The sequence below is a fragment of the Pseudophryne corroboree genome, chromosome 11 (assembly GCF_028390025.1).
Source record: "Pseudophryne corroboree isolate aPseCor3 chromosome 11, aPseCor3.hap2, whole genome shotgun sequence".
Lineage (NCBI taxonomy): Eukaryota > Metazoa > Chordata > Amphibia > Anura > Myobatrachidae > Pseudophryne > Pseudophryne corroboree.
Window position 1 is genome coordinate 20,505,758 of NC_086454.1, and position 9,561 is coordinate 20,515,318.

General features: G+C 48.3%; 1 protein-coding gene across 2 annotated transcripts in view; it reads right to left on the reverse strand.

The window, feature by feature from the left end:
- PTPN5 (protein tyrosine phosphatase non-receptor type 5) overlaps window positions 1–8,849 on the reverse strand; it is a 214,417-nt gene extending 205,568 nt beyond the window's left edge. Inside the window, exons 1-2 of one of the 2 annotated variants that reach the window (XM_063946358.1) lie at window positions 8,684–8,849; window positions 8,042–8,169 (exon numbers count right to left, since the gene is read on the reverse strand). The gene's annotated coding sequence lies outside the window, so the exon portion shown is untranslated. Of the gene's footprint in view, window positions 1–8,036; window positions 8,170–8,683 lie in introns of those variants that run through there. The other variant, XM_063946357.1, reaches the window with a different exon arrangement.
- Window positions 8,850–9,561: the final 712 nt, after the last annotated feature.

Here is a 9,561-nt window from a genome sequence, read left to right on the forward strand (position 1 = left end):
ATACAGACACTGGACCTCATACAGACCCTGGACCTCATACAGACACTGGACTCATGCAGACCCTGGACCTCATACAGACACTGGATCTCATACAGACATTGCACCTCATACAGACATTGGACCTCAGACAGACACTGGACCTCATACAGACCCTGGATCTCATACAGGCACTGTACCTCAAACAGACACTGGATCTCATACAGACACTGGATCTCATGCAGACACTGGATCTCATACAGACACTGGACCTCATACAGACCCTGGATCTCATACAGGCACTGTACCTCAAACAGACACTGGATCTGATACAGACACTGGACATCATACAGACACTGGATCTCATACAGACACTGGACCTCATATAGACCCTGGACCTCATACAGACCGTGGACCTCATACAGACACTGGACCTCATACAGACTCTGGACCTCATACAGACACTGGACCTCATACAGACCCTGGACCTCATACAGACCCTGGACCTCATACAGACACTGGACCTCATACAGTCACTTCTAACTCATGGAGACACTGGATCTCATACAGACACTGGATCTCATACAGAGACTGGATCTCATACAGGCATTGGACCTCATGCAGACACTGGATCTCATACAGACACTGGACCTCATACAGACACTGGACCTCATGCAGACACTGGATCTCATACAGACACTGGATCTCATACAGGCACTTCTAACTCATACAGACACTGGATCTCATACAGACCCTGGACCTCATACAGACCCTGGACCTCATACAGACTCTGGACCTCATGCAGACACTGGATCTCATAGAGGGACTGGATATCATACAGGCATTGGACCTCATACAGACACGACCTCATACAGACACTGGACCTCATAGAGACCCTGGATCTCATGCAGACATTGGACCTCATACAGACACTGGACCTTATATAGACCCTGGACCTCATACAGACCGTGGACCTCATACAGACCCTGGACCTCATAAAGACACTGGACCTCATACAGACTTTGGACCTAATGCAGACCCCGCACCTCATACAGACCTTGGACCTCATACAGACCCTGGACCTCATACAGACACTGGACCTCATACAGACCCTGGATCTCATACAGACACTGGACCTCATACAGACACTGTATCTCATGCAGACATTGGATCTCATACAGACACTGGACCTCATATAGACCATGGACCTCACACAGACCATGGACCTCATACAGACCCTGGATCTCATACAGGCACTGTACCTCAAACAGACACTGGATCTCATACAGACACTGGATCTCATGCAGACACTGGATCTCATACAGACACTGGACCTCATACAGACCCTGGATCTCATACAGGCACTGTACCTCAAATAGACACTGGATCTGATACAGACACTGGACATCATACAGACACTGGATCTCATACAGACACTGGACCTCATATAGACCCTGGACCTCATACAGACCGTGGACCTCATACAGACACTGGACCTCATACAGACCCTGGACCTCATACAGACACTGGACCTCATACAGTCACTTCTAACTCATGGAGACACTGGATCTCATACAGACACTGGATCTCATACAGAGACTGGATCTCATACAGGCATTGGACCTCATGCAGACACTGGATCTCATACAGACACTGGACCTCATGCAGACACTGGATCTCATACAGACACTGGATCTCATACAGGCACTTCTAACTCATACAGACACTGGATCTCATACAGACCCTGGACCTCATACAGACCCTGGACCTCATACAGACTCTGGACCTCATGCAGACACTGGATCTCATAGAGGGACTGGATATCATACAGGCATTGGACCTCATACAGACACTGGACCTCATACAGACACTGGACCTCATACAGACACTAGACCTCAAACAGACCCTGGACCTCATACAGACACTGGACCTCATACAGACCCTGGACCTCATACAGACACTGGACTCATGCAGACCCTGGACCTCATACAGACACTGGATCTCATACAGACATTGCACCTCATACAGACATTGGACCTCAGACAGACCCTGGACCTCATACAGACACTGGACCTCATACAGACCCAGGACCCCATACAGACCCTGGACCTCATACAGACCCTGGACCTCATACAGACACTGGACCTCACACAGACTCTGGATCTCACGCAGACACTGGACCTCATACAGATACTGGACCTCATACAGACACTGGATCTCATGCAGACATTGCACCTCATACAGACCCTGGACCTCATACAGACACTGGATTCCATAGAGATATTGGACCTCATACAGACCCTGGATCTCATACACACCCTGGACCTCATACAGACACTGGATCTCATACAGACACTGGATCTCATACAGTCACTTCTAACTCATAGAGACACTGGATCTCATACAGACACTGGATATCATACAGAGACTGGATCTCATACAGGCATTGGACCTCATGCAGACACTGGATCTCATACAGACACTGGACCTCATACAGACACTGGACCTCATGCAGACACTGGATCTCATACAGACACTGGATCTCATACAGGCACTTCTAACTCATACAGACACTGGATCTCATACAGACCCTGGACCTCATACAGACCCTGGACCTCATACAGACTCTGGACCTCATGCAGACACTGGATCTCATAGAGGGACTGGATATCATACAGGCATTGGACCTCATACAGACACTGGACCTCATACAGACACTGGACCTCATAGAGACACTGGACCTCATACAGACACTAGACCTCAAACAGACCCTGGACCTCATACAGACACTGGACCTCATACAGACCCTGGACCTCATACAGACACTGGACTCATGCAGACCCTGGACCTCATACAGACACTGTATCTCATACAGACATTGCACCTCATACAGACATTGGACCTCAGACAGACCCTGGACCTCATACAGACACTGGACCTCATACAGACCCAGGACCCCATACAGACCCTGAACCTCATGCAGACCCTGGACCTCATGCAGACACTGGACCTCATACAGACACTGGATCTAATACAGACACTGGACCTCATGCAGACACTGGATCTCATACAGACACTGGACCTCATATAGACATTGGACCTCATACAGACTGTCAGACACTGGACCTCAAACAGACACTGGATCTCATACAGACACTGGACCTCATACAGACACTGGACCTCATACAGGCACTGGACCTCATACAAGCACTGGACCTCATACAGACACTGGACCTCATACAGGCCCTGGTCCTCATACAGATACTTGACCTCATAAAGACACTGGACCTCATGCAGACAGTTGACCTCATGCAGACACTGGACCTCATGCAGACACTGGATCTCATACAGACACTAGACCTTATACAGACATTGGACCTCATACAGACTGTCAGACACTGGACCACATAGACTGGATCTCATACAGACACTGGACCTCATACAGACCCTGGACCTCAGACAGACCTTGGTCCTCATACAGGCACTGGATCTCATACAGACACTGGACCTCATACAGGCCCTGGTCCTCATACAGACACAGGACCTCATAAAGACACTGGACCTCATGCAGGCCCTGGACCTCATGCAGACACTGGACCTCATGCAGACTCTGGATCTCATACAGACACTGGACCTCATACAGACCCTGGACCTCATACAGACACTGAATTCCATACAGATATTGGACCTCATACAGACATTGGACCTCATACAGACCCTTGACCTCATACAGACATTGGATCTCATACAGGCACTGTACCTCATACAGACACTGGATCTCATACAGACACTGAACCTCATACAGACCCTAGACCTCATACAGACTCTGGACCTCATGCAGACACTGGATCTCATACCGGCACTGAATCTCATACAGGCACTGTACCTCATACAGGCACTGGATCTCATGCAGACACTGGACCTCATGCAGACCCTGGACCTCATACAGACACTGAACCTCATACAGACCTTGGACCTCATACAGACCCTTGACCTCATATAGACCCTGGACCTCATACAGACACTGGACCTCATACAGACCCTGGATGTCATACAGACATTGGACCTCATACAGACACTGAATCTCATACAGACCCTGGACCTCATAAAGACCCTGGACCTCATACAGACACTGGATCTCATACAGGCACTGTACCTCCTACAGACACTGGACCTCCTACAGACATTGGACCTCTTACAGACACTGGACCTCATACAGACATTGGGCCTCTTACAGACATTGGACCTCATACAGACACTGGACCTCATACAAATACTGGACCTCATACAGGCATTGAACCTCATACAGACACTGGATCTCATGCAGACACTTGGCCTCATTTGAGCTCAGGAAGTTCAACACACAATGCAATGTGCAGAGTGTTTGACAGGTGTGCTATGAATCTCTGCTTTAGGTAGGTTCCTCTGCAAACTATAAGTGTGCTTAGATATGAAAAGTCCAACCTCCTATCTCCCAAGAACCAGACCTTTCATTACAGAAAAACATTTCATTTTCCCTCTTAAAATGCAGCCTAATTTATGGCTTAGATGAAATCATGAGGCAGAGGAGGCATCGCTCTCTATTACATGTCGGACGTATTTGTGTTTCCGCTTAGAAATGCCTTTCTCTACAATGTACAGATGGCAGGTGTGAAATACGTCCCATTATCGTTGTACAGGACAAGACCCAATCACTGACATTTCTGAGCCAGCGCAAAACTAGTTTTCATAACGGAGTATTATTTTTGCACCGGGCGTAAGGCTAGGCATGTTGTGGCACTACTTCCGTATGTTACTGCACGCAACTCCCCCCAGCACCTGCTGCAGCCCTCTGCGCAAGTTACTGCACGCAACTCCTCCAGCACCTGCTGCACCCTTCTACACAAGTTGCTGCATGCAACTCCCTCCAGTGCCTGCTGCACCCTTCTGCACAAGTTACTGCATGCAACTCCCCCCAGCACCTGCTGCACCCCTCTGTGCATGTTACCGCACACAACTCCCCCCGTGCCTGCTGCACCCCTCTGCGCAAGTTACTGCACACAACTCCCCCCAGCACCTGCTGCACCCTTCTACACAAGTTACTGCATGCAACTCCCCCCAGCGCCTGCTGCACCCTTCTATACAAGTTACTGCATGCAACTCCCCCCAGTGCCTGTTGCACCCTTCTACACAAGTTACTGCACGCAACTCCCCCCAGCACCTGCTGCACCCCTCTGCGCAAGTTACTGCACACAACTCAGCCAGTGCCTGCTGCACCCCTCTGTGCGAGTTACTGCACACAACTCCCCCCAGCACCTGCTGCACCCATCTCTGCAAGTTACTGCACACAACTCCCCCCAGTGCCTGCTGCACCCCTCTGTGCAAGTTACTGCATCAGAGCCGGCCATAGACATAGGCAAACTAGGCAATTGCCTAGGGCATTTGATATTCCTAGGGGCATCAGCAGCTTCTGCTGATTAAAATGATATGCGGCATGCATATATTCTGTCTGTAGCATTTCATATGCAGATACAGCCACAGTCTCACACAGTATATAGGCATGCTGCATATCATTTTAATCAGCAGAAAGTGCTTGTGCATCCTAGCCACATAGCAATGCATTTTCATTAAAGAAAAGGTGCCCGATGTTAGCATTGAAGCAAGATTTATGAGGACACATCTGTATCCAAGCAGAGGCAGAGGTCACAGTGTTAGTAGCAGTGTGAGTGCTGTGTGCATGTGAGTGGGTTGGTTGTGCAGTAGTGTTCAGAATATGTGTGAGGAGCATTATGTGTGTCATGTAAAAATGCATTAATAATAATGTGCAACATACGTGTAAGGGGCACTATGTGTGTCATTATGTGTATAAGGGCATTAATAATGTGCAGCATATGTGTAACAAGGTACTACTGTATGTGTGTCATTATGTGTAAAGGGGCACTAATAATTTGCAGCAAATGTGTAGGTGGCACTATGTGTGTCATTATGTGTATAAGGGCATTAATAATGTGCGGCATATGTGTAAGGGACATTATGTGTAAAAGGGCATTAATAAAGGTTGTCATAATGTGTAAGGCGCATTACTGTGTGGAATTATGTGTATAAATGCATTACTGATGTGTGGCATTATGTGTATATTAGGTGTATTAGGTGATCTACTATGTGGCGTTGCGTATAGAAAGGGCACTACTGTGTCATCTAATGTGAATAAAGAGCAATATGGTGTGGTGTAATGTGAATAAGGAGCAATTCAGTGTGATGTAATGTGAATAAGGGGCTCTACTGTGAGGAGTAACGTTTATAAGGTAAAGTGATACTACTGTGGGATGTAATATGAATTATGGACACTATCGCATGATCAAATGTGAATAAAGGTGCAGTACTGTGTGGTGTAATTGGAATTGGGGTTACTATTGTGTGGCCATGCCCCTTGCCAGCAAAAACACACCCCTTTTTTGGCTGTGCGCCAAATGTGCGAGCTGTTCCTATTTAAAGTATAGTGGGTACAAACACCAAAATAAGGACTGTAATGGGTGAGGGGTGATGGTGCTGGGAAAGAGCTGCAAGGTCAGAGGCAGAAACCGCGGTGGTGCTAGGGGGCACCAGCCAAAATCTTGCCTAGGGCATCATATTGGTTAGGGCCGGCTCTGTACTGCATGCAACTCTCCCCAGCACCTGCTGCGCCCTACTGCACTAGTTACTGCACTCAACTCCCCCCAGCACCTGCTGCACCCCTCTGCGCAAGTTACTGCATGCAACTCCCCCCAGCACCTGCTGCACCCATCTCCGCAAGTTACTGCACGCAAATCCCCCAGTGCCTGCTGCACCCTTCTGCACAAATCACTGCACGCAACTCCCCCCAGCACCTGCTGCACCCCTCTGCGCAAGTTACTGCACGCAACTCCCCCCAGCACCTGCTGCACCCTACTGCTCAAAATACTGCACTCAACTCCCCCCCAGCGCCTGCTGCACCCCTCTGTGTAAGTTACGGCACCCAGCTCCCCCCAGGCACCTGCTGCGCCCTACTGCACTAGTTACTGCATTCAACTCCCCCCAGCACCTGCTGCACCCCTGTGCGTCACTCCAATACCGTCCTCTGGACAAATCAATGATTTTGCACTGCACGTCAGCTCAGCATAAATGAAGCCCATGGACAGCATACAATAATTACTTTTCTAGTGTACAAGGCTCCTAGCGTTGGGGGATGAGTGAAAGGTGAGCACCCACTCTGCAAGAGCAATCTGCTCAGAACCAGCTCAGAACATGGGACTAACCAGGATTAGCGTCACAATATATTCCCCACTGTGATGGCAGAGCCACGCAGGAGCAGAGAAGAACACTGCGGTGGGTCTGTGTAAAGAATACTCAATAAGGTGCCTGGATACGCTACCCACGGCTAAGGGCAGAGCCCATCCTACATCATACATGTACATGCAGAGAAACACGCAAACATATGTGTCTGCCACAAACATTTTTGCTGCGGAGCAGTGTGGCGCCTTACAAATCAACGATGATGATAATAAAATAAATGCCAGTATAGACAGTATTGGTATTGTGATCGCCAATAAGACACACTGATCAGTATTGATCAGTAACTGACTGCTGTGCCTTTACAATCTAGCACAAAATACAAGGGGGGGGGGCAGCTGGTGACCTTAATGTAACCGGCCAGTGCCTTGTACCCAATGCCACCGCTGCCAGTCATGCATTATATGTGTGACTAGCTTGTTGCGTGCCTTAGGTAACGTGTCTCATCCTATCGCCTATATACACTCAGCTGGAGCCTGTTCCCCCCTGTATTCTATACCGGGCAGACATGAGATGACAGCGTAGGGTAAACGTACATCCCCTGCAACATGTTTCCCTTTTTGAATGAAAAGAGGGATGAATTCAGCGGGATCTCTCTTATAAACAAAACGGCTGATTTAAATGTTTGTGAGCTGCATTAGGTTAAACAATCCCACTGCCCCCCACCACCACCGTCCGGCTCCCAGCTCAATACACCGTCTATACAATTACTAGACGCAGCGTCTGCATAGAGCGCAACATGCGGAATTACGCAAATAAAGCAACGCTCTTACCTTACCAGGCTGCTGGAAGTTTTTCCGTCTGTCTTTGCGCAGCTCTGCGGTCTGGATCCTTCCTGCCGGGATGATCACATACTGGGAGTGAGATCCATCCTTTATGAATCAGGACTGCAGTCTCTGTAGCCTGCTGGAGGGGAGGGAAAAAAAAAAAAAAAGGAAAAGGAGGAAAAGGATGCTGGATCCTATACTACACCCTCTGAGCTGTCCTTCCTACAAATATCATTGCCCCCACCGCCACACACCCACCTCTCTGCTATATTCTCCCTGCTGCTCCCCTGCCTCCCCCCTTCTCCTTCTCAGATCCCTGACTTGATTGATAGCAGTGCTTGCAGAACCCACCCACACATGTGGTTTTTTTTTTTTCCTGAATAGAAAAAAAAAAAAAAGAGCCAGGGAGAAAGAGGAGGAGATGGGGAGAGAAACATGAATGAAATCTGTACCTAGCAATGCAGACAGGGCTGAGAGCCACCGCAGCCGCCCGGGGTACAATGATGCTTCCCTGCCTTCCCAAAAAACCTGTGTTATTTATCCCTGCCAGGGAGACCAGACCTACGTCTGAGCCGGGGGGGCAGCCGGCCAGCACACGGGCACTGCGGGCTGGGGAATGCCAATGTGCTCTCACTGGCACCGGTATTACATACCCCATTGCTGAAGTTGTTATGTGTCTGCCTAGCTGCCAGGCCCCCAGGCACAGCTCCCTGGGGTCCGGGAGGGCACGGCCAGGCTGGGACTTTTCTCAATGGAGCCCAGCTAGTGAACCAGGGAGCGAGGCCTTGCGTTGCTCTGGGGGTCTCCTGTGCTCCCTGGTCAGCGTGACGGTGAGACCTGCTGCAGTGTGCGGACGCACTTCCAGGAGGGGATGGAAAATAGATTTGCAGCAGCAGAGATAAGACAGATGCAGAAATCACTGCTCTTGTAGCTTTCCATTCACTGAGCAAGACAGACACAAATGCAACAGATATTCTGCAGGGGAACAACTGGTTTTACTCTGGGTGCTTCTAAAATTACTCCACTTCTACCATGTAATACATATTATGCAGCCATGTAATATATATACCTGTAATACATTCTATGCAGCCATGTAATATATGTCTGTAATACATATTATGCAGCCATGTAATATATGTCTGTAATACATATTATGCAGCCATGTAATATATATCTGTAATACATACTATGCAGCCATGTAATATATGTCTGTAATACATACTATGCAGCCGTGTAATATATACCTGTAATACATACTATGCAGCCATGTAATATATACCTGTAGTACATACTATGCAGCCATGAAATATATACCTGTAATACATACTATGCAGCCGTGTAATATATACCTGTAATACATACTATGCAGCCATGTAATATATGTCTGTAATACATATTATGCAGCCATGTAATATATACCTGTAACACATACTATGCAGCCATGTAATATATACCTGTAATACATACTATGCAGCCATGTAATATATACCTGTAGTACATACTATGCAGCCATGAAATATATACCTGTAGT